Source organism: Hippopotamus amphibius, chromosome 7 (assembly GCF_030028045.1).
Source record: "Hippopotamus amphibius kiboko isolate mHipAmp2 chromosome 7, mHipAmp2.hap2, whole genome shotgun sequence".
Classification (NCBI taxonomy): Eukaryota; Metazoa; Chordata; class Mammalia; order Artiodactyla; family Hippopotamidae; genus Hippopotamus; species Hippopotamus amphibius.
In genome coordinates this window covers 93,598,128-93,614,308 of record NC_080192.1, presented here as the reverse complement: position 1 = coordinate 93,614,308, position 16,181 = coordinate 93,598,128, and positions in this window count along the sequence as shown.

The window sequence follows — 16,181 nt, the reverse complement described above, 5'->3', positions numbered from 1 at the left end:
TTTCTGACCCACCTCCTAAAATAATGAAAATAACAACATAAATAAGCAAGTGGGGCCTAATTAAACTTAAAAGCTTTTGCACAGCAAAGGGAACCATAAGCAAGACAAAAAGACAACCTCAGAATGGGAGAAAATATTTGCAGATGAAGCAATGGAGAAAGGATTAACCTCCAAAATATATAGAAAGTTCATGCAGCTCAATATCAAAAAAACAACCCAATCAAAAAATGAGCAGAAGACCTAAATAGACATTTCTCCAAAGAAGAGATACAACAGCCAAGAGACACATGAAAAGATGCTCAACATCACTAATTATTAGAGAAATGCAAATCAAAACTACAATGAGGTATTACCTCACACCGGTCAGAATGGCCATCATCAAAAAATCTACAAACAATAAATGCTGAGTGGGTGTGGAGAAAAGGGAACCCTCTTTCACTGTTGATGGGAATGTAAACTGATACCGCCACTTTGGGCAACAGTATGGAGGTTCCTTAAAAAACTAAAAGTAGAACTACCATATGACCCAATAATGCCAGTACTGGGCATGTACCCTGAGAAAACCATAATTCAGAAATTCACATGTACCCCAGTATTCATTGCAGCACTATTTACAGTAGCCAGAACATGGAAACAACCTAAATGTCCATTGACAGATGAATGGATAAAGAAGATGTGGTACATACATATAATGGAGTATTACTCAGTCATGAAAAGGAACGAAATTGGGTCATTTCTAGAGATGTGGGTGAAACTAGAGTCTGTCATACAGAGTGAAGTATGTCAGAAAGAGAAAAAACAAATATTGTATACTAAGGTGTATATGTGGAATCTAGAAAAATGGTACAGGTGAACCTGTTTGGAGGGCAGGAATAGAGACACAGACATAAAGAATGGACTTGTGGACACAGAGGGGGAAGAGGAGGATGGGATGAATTAGGAGATAGGTTTGACATAAATACACTACCATGCGTAAAATAGATAGCTAGTGGGAATCTGCTGTATAGCACAGGGAGCTCAGCTCAGTGCTCTGTGATGACTTAGATGGGTGGGATGGGGGGAGGAGGGAGGTCCAAAAGGGAGGGGTTATATGTATACATATAGCTGATTCACTTTGTTGTACAGCAGAAACTAACACAACATTGTAAAGCAATTATACTCCAATAAAAATAAATATTTTTTTTTGGAGGCACCTCATTAGTTCTAACAATAAATACTCATCACTGGAAGGAGTAATTTGGCATTTATAAGTCAAACTTCAAGCAGGAGCAGGAGACTTAGTTCTGGAGAAGCAAATAGGGCTGTGTCCTACTGAGCTGACTTGTACTTTGAACTTGCCAAGAACTTATTTTCCCCCAGGACCTTTGGGAACTGAACAAATATCAGTTCATCAATAATACCTGTATTTATATATTGTCTGTGCCAGAGGACTCCAAGTATTTTAGAGGTGGCCTATGTGTCTATGTTTGGCCAGATTATCTCAGAGAGCCTTTCATCTGTAATGCTTAGTGGTGCCTGTTGTGGTTGGTCCTATGGGCAGGGTGAGTAGAGGACATTATGACTCCTGGTCCTTCCAGGAGACCAGATGCCCTGGGAGTCTGCCCAGCATGTGTTATTACAGCAATCATGCCCATCTGCTGTTCCTGGTGTAATTCATGCACTTGTTTATTGATTCAGTTATTGAGTGAAAATTAATGATTGCCTAGTATATGCTGAGCCCTAGGCTTTGTGATAGGAAACAAAATTAAGTAAAATATTGTCCTGCCCTCATATGACCCAAAATCTAGTGGGGAAAACAGACCCATACATAGGTTTTTTTCCCCATTATCCTTTATTTATTAAAGTTTTTTCTTACAATTTTTTGAGATATAATTGATATACAGTACTGTATAAATTTAAGGTGTATAGCATAATGATTTGATTTATATACATCGTGAAGTGATTGTCACAATGAGTTTAGTGAACATCCGTCTCATATAGGTACAAAATTAAAGAAGTAGGGAAAAACCCTTTTCTTGTGATGATAACTTCATAGACATTTTGAAGCAGCACGGCAGGGCGCCAGAAATAAATGCCCCAAGCTTCCTCATGCTTAACCAGCGTTCTCTAATCCTGATAAGGGACTAGAGAGCAGTGTCGAGGGGAGGCTTCCTTGAGAGGGTGACAAACAACCTGTGTCTTAATGAATACCTAAGAGGATGCTGTTTACTTTTCTTCCTATTACCTCCCCTTCTAGGTGGGGCTTGACATGTTTCAAAGTTAGACAAACGAAGGAGCCATTGGAGATACAGCTGAAGGCAGAACAGGGACAAAGATTCTCTTGTGCATAAAAATGCACAGGTAGTGTGCCGAGAGGGGATTAGTGATGGCCAGGTGAACAGCTAGTGGCTTGTTTCCCTCTTGGGCTAGGACATGGTTGCCTCTTTTTTTTCCTTCTACCCAATAATTAATTGTCTTCTTTGGAAGCTATATGTCAAACTTGCCATTCTGCGAGTAGCACCTCCTAACCTGCCAGCTCTTCATTTTCATCTAGACCCTTAATTGACTTGTTCCTATACCACTCTTTTACTTTTCACCCCTCCATTTATCCTAACTACTTCCTTTCCCAGCACAGATTCCACCATCCAACATTAAAAGCCCTCCTTATAGAGACCTTGACTCTCTGGTTCCTTTCTCTTTCCATGACCCTTGTCTGGCAAAACCCCAACTGTGAGTAATAGCATCTATCTGTCTCTGCCATACTTGCATCCACACAACTGAACAAGCATTAGAACAACGCATGGCTATGTCTTAGGTTCGTGAGGACACGTCCTAAGTGGGTACTCAACACTGCCTGCCACCTGCCACACTCCCCTAGCAGTGCATGCGTGCTCATACTCTCCAAATGATTGTTTCAGTAATTCATTCAGCATCTACTTGGTGAGCCTTTACTTTACGTGTGGCACCATGATAGGTCCTAAGGACAGGGCAGTGAACACAACTGAAAGATACCTTTTCTTCTGGAGTTTCCATTTAAGGTAGCAAACAGATGGTACACAAGTCAATAGCAAACAATATTAACTAAGAGCTATGCAGGGAATTTTGGGTGAGTTGATAGAGACCTAGGCTGACTTACATGGATTGGCTTGAGAAAATCTCACCGAGGGGACCTTTAAGCAAATATCTGAATACAAAAAAGGAGCCAGCACATGAAAACCAGAAGGGGGAGCATTCCAAGCAGAGAGAACAGCTGGAGCAAAGGCCCTGAGATGGGCATGGGCTTGTCTTGTGCAAGGAACAGAAATGCTGCTACGGCCAGACCACAATGGGCACAGAAGAGCGTAGTATGAAATTAGAGCAGAATTGCAGATGTAGGGTGGTTCAGGAAGTTCCACTTGATGGCTCTGATTTCCATGCTGAAGGAGAGCTCAATCTTTCTTAGACTCAGGGGCGTGGGAGGGGTTGTCTAGGTGGTAAGGAGAGTAGGGAATTTTGGAACAGTCACTGAGGTGAACAGGGAAGGGAGCTGACTGCTAACAAGGGTGAGGACTGGAGGGAGGACTCTGGCCTCAGCAGCTGGAATCAGAGCTCGCAGTAGCTTTCATCATTCCGGCTGTGCTGTAGGTGGGACCAGAAGAGGCAGGTTCTTGCATTGATCTGAGGATGGTGTTTCTCTGAATGGATTTGGAGGAAAGGATAAAGATGCAAAAGAAAGGGGGCTGCAGGTGAGTGAGTAGTCTGAAGATCAAGCTAAGAATTCAGGCTGTTAGAGGAGAGACCAAGATGGGTATGAGGGCCTGAGATGAAGTGGAGAGATCAGGAGTCCTCTCTGAGGTTCAAAGCAGTTGTAGAATTACTTCTCAATAGAGTTTTCATTTTTAATTTATTTTTTAAGCCAGCAACAGCAGCCTGAGTTCTAGATGTTAGTTTGGCACCTGGCAGGCCAGGAGATATTAAGGAGGTTTGTTTGAGTGTGTTTACCTTCTTCAGACAAAAGTATTGCTTGGGAAAGGCCAGAAACAGGGATCTTGGAGAGAAGTAAGGAAAAGGTGAAAGGAAATAGGCCGGGAGAAAGGAGGTTTTCACAAAGGAAAGCTGCTGATGGTGTCTGTGATCAATCACACTGACAAAGAGGCCGGTGACACAGCCTTGCCCTCCCAGAGCATCGTCATTCTACCAGCTGACACCCCATCAGGACACACGAGTATGATTTATAGGAAGCTCTCCTGCTCTCTTTGGCAGTTTACTCCACTGCGCATGGAGTTCTTCGCTGGTACACTTTCTTTAAAATTCTCTGTGTGCAAGCAAGGGTCACATCTTAATGCAAAGCAACCATTGGAAAATAAACACAAAAATTTTATTTATTTTTTATTGGTTGCATTGGGCCTTTGTTGCTGCACGTGGGCTTTCTCTAGTTGCAGCAAGCGGGGGCTACTCTTCATTGCAGTGCCCGAGCTTCTCTTTGCGGTGGCTCCTCTTGTGGAGCGCGGGCTCTGGGCGCGTGTGCTTCAGTAATTGTGGCTTGTGGGCTCTAGAGCCCAGGCTCAGTAGTTGTAGCGCACCGGCTTAGTTGCTCTGAAGCATGTGGAATGTTCCTGGACTAGGGCTTGAACTCGTGTCCCTTGCATTGGCAGGTGAATTCTTAACCATTGTGCCACCAGGGAAGCCCCTGGAAAATAAACACTTTTTCATCTTTCATTTAAAAGTGAAAGAGTTTCCCAGTAATTTAGCCTCTCCTGAGGTTTGAGAAGTGTGCAGACATTCAAGAACCAACCTCATTTGGTTAAATTCTCAAGGAAATCACGTATCTTGAATTGAGACCTTTCTTAGATTCTCTTGAAACAACTTAGCGTTTCCATTGCTTTTATTATTATTTTTTTGTTTTACTTTATTGGACTGAAAACTTACTATCAATATAATACATGTTCCCTTTATTTTCATAGTCTTATTCCTAATTAGGCATTTGATAAGTCCTTGTTGATTGATTAGTTGCCTGGCCTTTCACTGTTCCGCCCAGGGGCAGCCAGGACTGTGGCCTTTAGGCTAGTTCCATAGAATGTTAATCAGTGAAAAGCTGAAAAGGTTCAGTGGTCAAAAAGGTTGGAGACACTCTGGGTAAAACAATGTTAGGCAGATTTTTTTCTTTTGTTGCTGACTTTCTGAGAGGTTTTCCATGCTAAGAAGCATTGGAAATTTTCAAGAGGGAGACAAAGTGTACAGTATGTTTACCTCCTTTTGAACATAAGGTCTTCTTTTTTTAGAGAATCTTTGAGAACTGATATTCTATAGAATACACTTTGGAGTGTACAGCATTAAAATTTCTGATAGAGAATAGTGAGGCAGAAAAGGAATGAAACTCAGAATAATGGACTTCATACACAAAAAGCCAAGATGCCAAATTCTTCGTTTGTTCTACTTTGGTAATTGTTACATCATTTCTGTGCTCCATCTGTGTGCTGTCCTTGCTCTCAGATTAACCTTCCTAAGATATAATTTTGTAGGATTGCTCTTCTATTCACAGAACTTTGTGTTATCTAAGGTGAGGCAGATGGTGTTTTCCAAAGATTAATCTCCTATCCATCCATCCATCCACCCATCCATCCATCCATCCATCCATCCATCCATCCATCCATCCATCCTCTTCTTACAAATGACTGATAACTCCTTTTACAGGCTCTCCTTACAATGTGACAGCACTCCTCTAACCAAGAGATGAGGTCTCCCCTTGAAAACAGGAGGGGGCTTGTAACTCCTTCAGTTAGGAGTATGCAGAAATGATGTGCGTGACTTCCTATGTCAGGTCATGAAAAGGATATGGCTTCCTCCTCTCTTTCTCACTCTGTCTCTCTCTTTCAACACTTCCCCTTGGAACTCAGCCACTGGGCTCTGAGGAAGTCTGAACTAGCCCATGTGGAGAGGCCCTTGTGGAGAGGAACTGAGACCCCCTCAGCCAGCTCTCAGCGTCAACTTCCAGAATGTAAGTGAATGAGACTTTAAATGGTTCCATATCTCCCTTCACTTTTGAGTCTCCCAGCTGAGCCCCAGACATTGTGGAGCAGAGACAAGCTGTCCCCACTGTGCTTTGTCTGTAGTCTTGACCCACAGAAACTATGGGCATAATAAATGGTTGTTTTACAGCAATAAATTTTGGAGTACTTTGTAACACAGCATCGTAACTGGAACAAAAGGATAAAAGTCCAGATTATTAATCTGACGTTAAAGGTTTCTCTCCACCGTGGTCCTAAACTACCTTCCATTCTTTTCCACTATTCCTTTGCGAGTTCACTGCTGAAAATCCAGCTACCTTATTTTTCATCCCCACAACAAAACTCATATTTTCCTTCATGTGCGTCTTTGTGTGTTAGATTGTAAGATCTTTGAATAGTTCTTTCAGCCATATTTTCTCAGGACTTAATACAGTGCTAAGAATATAGAGTTGCTTAATAAATATGTCAAAAATCAATCAGTGAATAAGTGAATGTCATCATTCTCCTAGATAGACATATCTTTCCTACACTTTCCCACATAAAGTTCTGTTCTACCTAAAAGACTAAGTTCGATGCCACTGCTTGCCAAAGCTTTCTCCAGTTATCCCCAAATTAAGCAATCCATTTCTACCTTAAGTGCCAGTATATGTTGCATATACTACTTTTATAGTCTTCAATATTTATCAGTTGCAATGACTTCTCAACACACCATGGGCATATATATAATTCCTCCAGTTCGTTCTTAAGGTCCTTTAGGATAGGACCATGCCCTAGTCTTCTTTTCCTTCTTGTCCTCCTCTTCCTTCTCCTTCTCCCTCTTTAATTCTCCTTAGGACCTATGGTATACAGTGTTCAGAATCTCTTTTTTGATTATTATGAGCCAAGAACAAAACAGTAACTTCCAAAACAAAAGAATTACAAAATGTAGTTCAAATTTGTAGTCTATTCAAATCCGGGGAGATCCCACTGAACCTTCTGTACCATTCAGGCCACACTGTGAGCATTGTGCGCTAGGCTCGGAGGATGATGTATTATGAAGAAATTAACACACTGGAAGATGGGGTTCGTAGACTCCTAGCCAAGCAGAATAGAGCAGCGGATGTAAAGGCAGGTGTCAGGCTGAACAGCAGGTTGGTAATTGGCCTCTGGGCCAACAGACCACACTGACACAAGCATCCATCTCCAGGTCTCTTTAAATCCCTCCTGGTCTTCCTGCCATTTGTTGTAGACTATAGCCAGAAGGGTACCTTTAAAACAGAAAGCTAATTGTGTTGCTCCTTTCTTGAACCCTTCTGATAGATTTCCATTTACATTAGGGTATAGACCCATGGTCCTTTGCATATGTGGTCTGGAAGGCCCTGTGTGGTCTGCCCCTTGTTCCTCTTTAAAGCTTTCTCTAACACCGGGCTTCTTGATCTTTGCAATGCAGCTCTAAATGGTCTTCTTTCAGTTTCTTGAATGTGCTGTTCTCCTTTTCTGCCACAGGTCCTTTGTACGTGGGCTTTCCCTTTCTCTGGTATGTTACCCCTGCTCTCCAGCCCCCAGATAACTCAGAATTTCTTTCTTCAAAACTCAGTTCAATCAACCTTCCTTCATAGAAGTTTCTTTGGCCTCCCTGACTGGATCAATTGTACCATTTTAATATAACTGTCTCTAGCTATCAGTTATGTACTTCTATGTTTTTATTTCTCTCTTTCTCCCCATCTCCCATATCCATTTAATTTCTATCTCCCCCTCTAGACTGTAAACTTCAGGAACACAGGAATCATGTCTTTTTCTATGTTCAACAATGCCCACTCAATACCTAGCACAGTGCCTGGTATGTAAAAGTTGTCTAAGTGAATAAATGTACAAACACACAGGTATATGATTTGCTGATTCATTTTTACTGAGTTGAATTTAAGAGCATCTTGGGAACCAGTGCCAGTTGTCTGTTTTTTATTGTGTTCTTGAAATACTGAATTCACTCCTGAGCTTATCATGGACATACTTTAAATGTTAGAAAAATGACAATCACTTTTTCTGACTGTTCTGTCTGAGAGGACTCTAAGCCAGGTCTCTCTCTGTATAAAAATATGACATCCGTCTGAAGCTATTTGCCTTATCCTTGTGCTCCCTGAGATCCCCACCTCTCCCCAGTGGCTCCAATCTTCAATCATGAACTCTCCCATGAGAGAAGCCCTCTAAAAATGCTGCCTTTGTTTACTGGGTGATTTTGAAGCCTAGTCTATTCTGTGAATAAAAACCCAAACTGAAATGGTTGGAGTTTGCCCACTGGGAATTTAAACCACTTGACTCTAAGGCTGTGGTGACAGGAACACAGGGAAAAATAGATGAGATTCTGAATTGCAAGAATTCCCCAGGCCTCACTGGAAAGCTACCTAAGGACAGAGGAAAAAAAACCCAACCAAACAATTTTCTAAAAAGGGCCATGTTGGGGGCAGTGTCCTGCTCACTTATTTCTTCGGCGTTAGTGTTTCCATCCTTAGCAGCTGCCCTTGAGTTAGGCAAAGAATCGTGGCACCGTGGGTTCCCAGTTCAGTTTGTGGGGAGGTTGCATTTGGTAGTGCAGGTGCTATCTGGATTTTCAATTTGCCATAAGAACACCTTCTCCTAGGCTTGAGGTCTTTAGAAGATGGTGAGATGGGCAAGATGGGCAGTAAGAAAGAAGTATGACATTGCTCATGAGTGGTAGTTGTCACTATTTATTCCCTGTCTCTTAACCCAGAGGTGAGTGTCCTGGTCAAGGACTTTAGCTGACTGGGGGACTCCCTGTCTCTGCCAGATGGAGGAAATATAAACCTAAAGGGATATATTTTTGCAGTGTTTACAGTGCATGGAAGTTTCCTTAAATATATAATCAGAGGTAATTAGACTCTGTGGTGTAAGAAAGGGTATAAACACTATTGACATGCTAGTCTCGGAATAGGCACATCTGACTTGATTTGCCTTTGACAGTTCCTGATTTTCAATATTTTTGATATTTTGGGAAGCAAATGTGATGAGGGTAAAGAAGTTTAAGCTTGAGAATAACATTTCTTGATTCCAAAATAATATTGCTTGTTTGTGATCTCTCAACTTTTTGACCTACAGAGAGACCCTGGATCATGGAAAGATGTTGTCAGTCTAGGGCTTAGTGAATCAGATAATCAAGATGGCAGGATTCTATCTGCCACCAGACTAATAAGCTTGCATTAAAGGTACTGAAATTCTCTGCCTCAGGGGTTGACATCTTCACTCTGTGGTAAATTGTTTTACGTTCATCCCTTCCAATCTCGAGGCAGATTTGACATCATAGTATTTTGTTGTGCCTGTCAGTGAACTATAAAGTCATTCTCTTAGTATTGTGTGAAAATATAAAACATGATAACAATATAAGAACAGTATGATTATTTTTTTTAATTTTACTGATAAATTAGAGCCTTTATTCGTATAAAATAGCTTTATTTAAACCATATAATGATCCTTGTTTTCGTTCTTTTTTTTTAAAGAACTTTCATTGAGATACAATTGACATACAATAAACTGCATATATTTCAAGTGTACAATTTGATATTTTTTTATTAGTAATGTACATATGGCAATCCCAATCTCCCAATTCATCCCCCCCCCACTTTCCCCACTTGGTGTCCATATGTTAAGAGCAGTATGATTATTCATAATTCCAAATGGGAACAAACTGTGTTGCCTCTGTTTGAGACATCTGATATGTTTCCGATATGTTTCCCTTGTTTGCATGCCATGCCAGCCTGGAGATCGAATCTGGGTGCTAAACTAGCACAACATTTATTTCAAGGCTTGGTGCCTTCCCATAGGCCCCCATGTAAATGCTTCCAGACCTCACTGCTCATGCTGATATATAACAGATTACCTCAGAGCTTAGCGGCTAAAATCAACAAATGTCTGTTACCTCAGAAAAAGTAGTTTCTGTGGGTTAGGAATTTGAGAGTGGCTTAGCTAGGTGACTTGAGTGTCTCATGAAATCATGACCAAATAGCCGTTGGGGTTGCAGTCATCTGAGAGCTCGACTGAGGCTGGAGAATCAGCTTCTCCTGTGGCTCACTTACGTGGCCATGGGCAGGAGGCCTCTGTTTCTTGCCACATGGGCCTCTTCGTGTGACTGCTTGAGTGCCCTCGTGACATGGCAGCTGGGTTTCCCCAGTGAGAGATCAAGAGGGAGCAAGGAGGAAGCCACTTTGCCTTTCACGTCCTCATCCTGGGAGTCACGCTGCTTCACATCGACCACAGTCTATTCCTCAGGCCACTGAGTCCAATTTAGACATAAGGGAACAGGAATTAGTCTCCATCTTGTGAAGATAGGAATAGCAAAGAATTGGTTGGTATATTTTAAAGCCACCTCATTGGTGACTGTGACCTACTCTACACTGAAATGTTTATTTCTTGTTTGTATTTAAGATCTTGTCACCCTTTATTGGTACTGAGGATGGCACCACGATACCTCCATGAAGCAGCTGCAGCTAGTTTTATAACCCTCTCCTGCCCTACCTGAGGAGAAGAACACTAGGCACACCTTGCAGGGAACCTATTTAGGTTAAACCTAAGTTTCGTATTTTAAGAAAGACAGCCATTTGAGGCTTTGAGAGCAGTCTAGTTTCTAGTAACGGAGGATGTCAACTAACTTTGTGATAAACTTCCTTTGTTTTAGAAAAAAAAAATCTTCAAAACTAAATTTAGTTATCCAAAAGTTTAGCAAATCCCCCCTCCTTCACTGTGCTTGGAGGAGGTGGAAGGACTTTATGATCCATTCCTCCCAGGTGGTTTTTGTGAGGACTCTATGAGTCCATTAATATTTGTATCCTAATAGGAATAGGTGAGAGGCTCTTGTGTGGAGGAGGTGGCTCAGGGATCTGGATGCCTGATGCAGACTTAGGACACCAGGGCCCAGGTTGTCCTTACAAAAGGCTGGCTCTAAACATACCCTGTGGCCAAGGTTTGGACCCATCCTGACTCTGACATCCTTGTAAGATCAGCCAAGTCAATTCCTCCTCAGGACCTTTGCGCTTGCTCTTCCAGGCATGAGCCACCAGTGTTCATGGTCCCTTTTGTTGCTTGGCTGATTTCTTTTTTCATCTAGGATCACAGCTCAAATGCCACCTTTCCAGTGAGGTTTTTTGTCAGACCACTCCATCTAGAGTAATCTTCGCACTATCAGGCCCTCTTTGAGTCCATCCTACTTTATTTCCTTCAAGGGTATGTTAATCTTTGAACGTATCTTGTTCATTTGCTGCTCATTTCGTCTACCTTAACAATGGAATGTTTGCATATAAAAGAATGAAATTAGAACACTTCCTAACACCATACACAAAAATAAACTCCAAATGGATTAAAGACCTAAATGGAAGGCCAGACACTATAAAACTCTTAGAGGAAAACATAGGCAGAACACTCTATGACATCCATCAAAGCAAGATCCTTTTTGACCCACCTCCTAGAATAATGGAAACAAAATAAAAAATGAACAAATGGGACCTAATGAAACTTAAAAGCTTTTGTACAGCAAAAGAAACCATAAACAAGACAAGAAGAGCGCCCTCAGAATGGGAGAAAATATTTGCTACTGAAGCAACTGACAAAGGATTAAACTCCAAAATATACAAGTAGCTCATGCAGCTTAATACTAAAAAAAGCAAATAACCCATTCCACAAATGGGCGGAAGACCTAAATAGACATTTCTCCAAAGAAGACATGCAGATGGCCAACAAACACATGAAAAGATGCTCAGCATCACTAATCATTAGAGAAATACAAGTCAAAGCCACAATGAGGAATCACCTCACACCGGTCAGAATGGCCATCATCAAAACATCTAGAAACAATAAATGCTGGAGAGGGTGTGGAGAAAAGGGAACCCTCCTGCACTGTTGGTGGGAATGTAAATTGGTACAGCTACTATGGAAAACAGTGTGGAGGTTCCTCAAAAAAATAAAAATAGAACTACTATATGACCCAGCAATCCCACTGCTGGGCATATACCCAGAGAAAACCATAATCCAAAAAGAAACATGTAGCATAATGTTTATTGCAGCACTATTTACAATAGCCAGGATGTGGAAGCAACCTAAATGCCCGTCAATAGATGAATGGATAAAGAAGATGTGGCACATATATACAATGGAATATTACTCAGCCATAAAAAGGAATGAAATTGAGTTATTTGTAGTGAGGTGGATGGACCTAGAGACTGTCATACAGAGCAAAGTAAGCCAGAAAGAGGAAAACAAATACCGTATGCTAACTCATATATATGGAATGTAAAAAATGGTGCTGATGAACCCAGTGAGAAGGCAAGAATCAAGATGCAGATGCAGAGAATGGACTTGAGGACATGGGAAGGAGGGTGTGGCAAAGGGGAATCTGGGACGAAGTGAGAGAGTAGCATTGACATATATACACTACCAAATGTAAAATACATAGCTAGTGGAAAGCTGCTGCATAACACAGGGAGATCAACTCAATGAAGGGTGACGACTTAGAGGGCTGGGATAGGGAGGGTGGGGGGGAGCTGCAGGATGGAGGGGATATGGGGATATATGTATAAATACAACTGATTCCCTTCATTATACAACAGAAACTGGCACAACAGTGTAAAGCAATTATATTCCAATAAAGAGCTTAAAAAAAATAAAGTCTCTTTTAGCTCAAAAAAACCCCACAAAACAAACAAACAACCAACCAATGGAATGTTTGGACCAGGAGAGTAAAGGATCTTATTTTCTTTTTTCTCTGCCGCATCCTCAGCATTTATAGCAGTGCCTGATGCATAGCAGGTGCTCAGAAATATTTATTGGATGAACAAATAAGTGAGTGAGTGATGGAATGAACACAGATTCTGCTGTGAAACATAAAAACCAAGATTAACATTATGGAATGAGCAGCCTGTGTGTTCTTGGGCTTGTCTGGCAAAGAGAAGCACTGCTAACCTGGGCAGGTAAGCGTTGGAGTCATTACAACTTGAATATCAAAGAAGTGTGACTTTTTTGGTGTCTGAATTATTAATGCAGGGCCTTCCTTTTACATGTGTTTCTGGGAACCCCAGTCTTACCACTTGGCCAGCTCATTGTCACACATCTTGTGCCTTACTGACCCGGAAGGTGAGAATTTGATTAAACCACATCCAGCATGAGGCTTCATCTTGCTTCTTCTCTCACTTGATCCTCCCATTTTTTCCTTCTTTGGCCATTTTTCCCTTAGCTCAGTTGCTAAGTTCAGCCCCTGGGCCCTACTTCTTACTCTTTTAACTGCCTTACGTATTTTTCCATTTTGGAGTTTTTCTTATATATAGTTAGAAATTGAAAGGTGAAGGAGAAAAGACAGACAATACAAATCCCAATGAACCTCTGAGTGCTTGATGTCTGCAGTTATTGGCATTTTCCCTTTTGTGTTCCAGTGGTATTTTCATTGTTCCTCTGCCACATCACTCCATTTTGTCTCTAGGGAGAAGTCTTTGCTGCTGGCGTTTTTAAAGGGTTTCACAAATTAACGGAATATAAAGGACAGACTAAAAAGAGGGAAAACTATTATTTGAAGTCAGGTGAGGCCACTTAGGCAAACTGAAAACGGTCCTTTCCAAGTGCATCCTATTGTGGAAGCATACAGCAGCCCCTGCACTTTGCTACCCTGAGCTATTTAGCAGATAATTCCCTTTCTTTGAGAGGTGATTGCATCTTGTCAGGGTGTGGCTTGACCCCATCAAAGATTTTAGAAAATGCAAAATTATTTTCTGTACTAGATTCAGAAAAATCCTGTGGCTGAGCAATGACTAGATTAGCATTATTATTAAATAGGTGCAATTGCGGTGAAGATTGAAGATGAGGTCAGCACCAGAGTGAGTAAGATGGTCCCTCCAGATCCATTCTCTACCCCTTTCTCCATTCTGTTCTGAGCCTCCAGGAGGCTGCACTGTGTGGGGTGTAGCTGTGGGCTCCTGTGTGCTCGTGTTTCTAACTGGATTTGGCCAGTGGGAGGCATCAGCAGAGAATCAGAGGGCAAGAGGTGAGTAAGGTCAGGGTATTACTCCTCTGGCTTGTGTCCAGCGGATGATCTACAGGTGGCCCTCTAGATATACCATTTCTTGGTTTCTAGTAACTTCTCCATCTCCTCTGTCCCTTCACTCTAGGGGTGTCTTCATAAGACCTGTCATCATGTCTCTTCACAACCCCTGGGCCTGAGGTGCTGCACTGATCCATGCTGACGTCTCTGAATTTTGTCCATACCTTGAGAGTCAGTCCCTTTATTAAATTCTCCTCAGGTTGATGATGCCATTTGTTTTCTACCAGGACTTGTATGCCTCTGAAATGCTATCTCAGTCCTCCCCTTTAAGCCTAAAGGTAGGATAATCTCTCAAAACTTAGGGACATACCTCTTAGCAGTTGGTTCTTCTGTATTCTGAGAAAAGAAAGCGAGCATATATACTCTTAAATTATTTACATTGAAAAAGTGTATATACACATCTGCACATGAATTAGGAAATATTTTGGTCTCATTTCTAAGTGATGCCTGATGACTGTGGTTTGATTGATCAGCAAAAGGAGGAAGTCCATCAGGAACCACGGGCTGGATAAATCTCTCTGGGAGCCTCAGCAACGGGGGCCATCACTCAGCATTTAATGGTGGCAGATTTTCCTTTTGACCTGTAATGCCATTCGGGTGCTAACGCCTGCCCAGCCCCTTCCATATTCCATGTTGTCTGATGAATCCTCTTTTTCCTCTTTGGAAAGTTGGAAATTAGGAAGAAGTATTCATCTTGTCTTTATCCAAATAATAAAACCACCAGAATAGCCAGTGGACTTTGCTTATCACTTTTTACAAAATAAACTTTTTATTTTGGGATGATTTCAGATTTACAGAAAAGTTGCAAATAGAATACAGAGGGTTCCCACATACCCTTCACCCAGATTTTGTTTAATGTTAATATCTTGCAGAACAATGCTAATTTGTCAAAACTAAGAAATTAGCATTGACATATTCCTATTAACTAAACTCTAGACCTCATTTAGATTTCACCAATTTCCCACTAATATCCTTTTTTTCTGTGTAGGATTCACTCCAGGCTACCATGTTACTCTAATCTGTGATAGTTTCTCAGATTTTCCTTATCTCACATGACCTTGACAGTTTGCTTTTTAAATTTTTATTTATTTATTTGTTATTTATTGGCTGCATTGTGTTTATTTATTTATTTATTTATTTATTATTTATTGGCTGCATTGGGCCTTCGTTGCTGTGCTCAGGCTTTCTCTAGTTGTGGAGAGCAGGGGCTACTCTTTGTTATGGTGCATGGGCTTCTCATTGCGGTGGCTTCTCTTGTTGCACAGCATGGGCTCTAGTTGTGCGGGCTTCAGTAGTTGTGGTGCGTGTGCTGTAAGTGCAGGCTCAGTAGTTGTGGCACAGGGGCTTGGTTGTTCCATGCCATGTGGGATCCTCCTGGACCAGGGCTGGAACCCGTGTCTCCTGCCTTGGCAGGAGGATTCTTAAACATGGTGCCACCAGGGAAGCCTGACAATTCATTTTTAAAATTAGCTGGAAACTCATAAATGTAATTTGGACACCAACTCTAATCTTATATCCTTATCCAGGAGAGGTAAGAATTATGTTCAAGCTGTTGTCATCCTGTAGATCCCCCCTTAGAAGACAGCTGCTTCATCTCTACCTTGCACATCTCTGTTAGTGTTAATGTTGAATGTGTTTTGATTCACAGTGAAAATGGAATGATTTTGAGGACGTGCATCTTACCTTGTGATCAGTGCTGGCTTATCATGGTAGCCAGTGGCTTTTATTAGCTGTCTGTCTGGAGAAATGAAAATATCTCTTTTAGGAAAGAGTCCATTTATTTTTCCCAGTGACTTACCCTTTGAAGCCAATCTGTAAACTCCCTTGGGTGGCAGTCACTTGTAATAATTTGAATAACACCCTGAACCTAAGTTTCCATAAAAGCCTGGCCTATTGGTGGTTCTTTTTTGAACTTTCATTGTTATCCCTTTAAGGGTGATATTCTTTCTTGCAAAGCTTTTAAGTATTACTTTGTGAAAGGTGTTGGAAAGGTGAAAATCATAATTAAATCTTATCTCGAGTGTAATTTTGTGATTACATAGCACTATTCCCTAGAACTATGCTTTCAAAATTGTTGTGGGCCCACAGATGCCTCTTGTGTATCACTGTAGAGAAAGGGCTAAGACGGGGCTTTGTTGTCCAAT